This window comes from Vipera ursinii (assembly GCF_947247035.1).
Source record: "Vipera ursinii genome assembly, chromosome: 1".
NCBI classification, from domain to species: Eukaryota; Metazoa; Chordata; class Lepidosauria; order Squamata; family Viperidae; genus Vipera; species Vipera ursinii.
This window is the reverse complement of record NC_139512.1, coordinates 16,476,723-16,477,002: the sequence shown is the minus strand read 5'-3', so window position 1 is coordinate 16,477,002 and position 280 is coordinate 16,476,723.

Here is a 280-nt window from a genome sequence, read left to right as displayed (position 1 = left end):
AGCCGTTCCTTCTCGCGTGCGCCTGCGCACGCGCACCAGAAAGGGTTGGGAGGGGGGGGAAAACCCGGGAGGGCGGCGCCTGCGCAGTTCCCGTCCGCTTCGGCGCCGCTTTCCCACGTTACTTCCCGGCCCGACGCGTGTCTTCTGTCCTTTCAACGGGGCTGTTTTCCAGGATGCTAGGCCTACTTCCGTGTCCGGACTGTTGAAGGGTGTGGGGAATCCTGACTCTTTTATGACTTAAGGACTTCAACTCCCAGAATTCCAGAGTCAGGTTGCACCC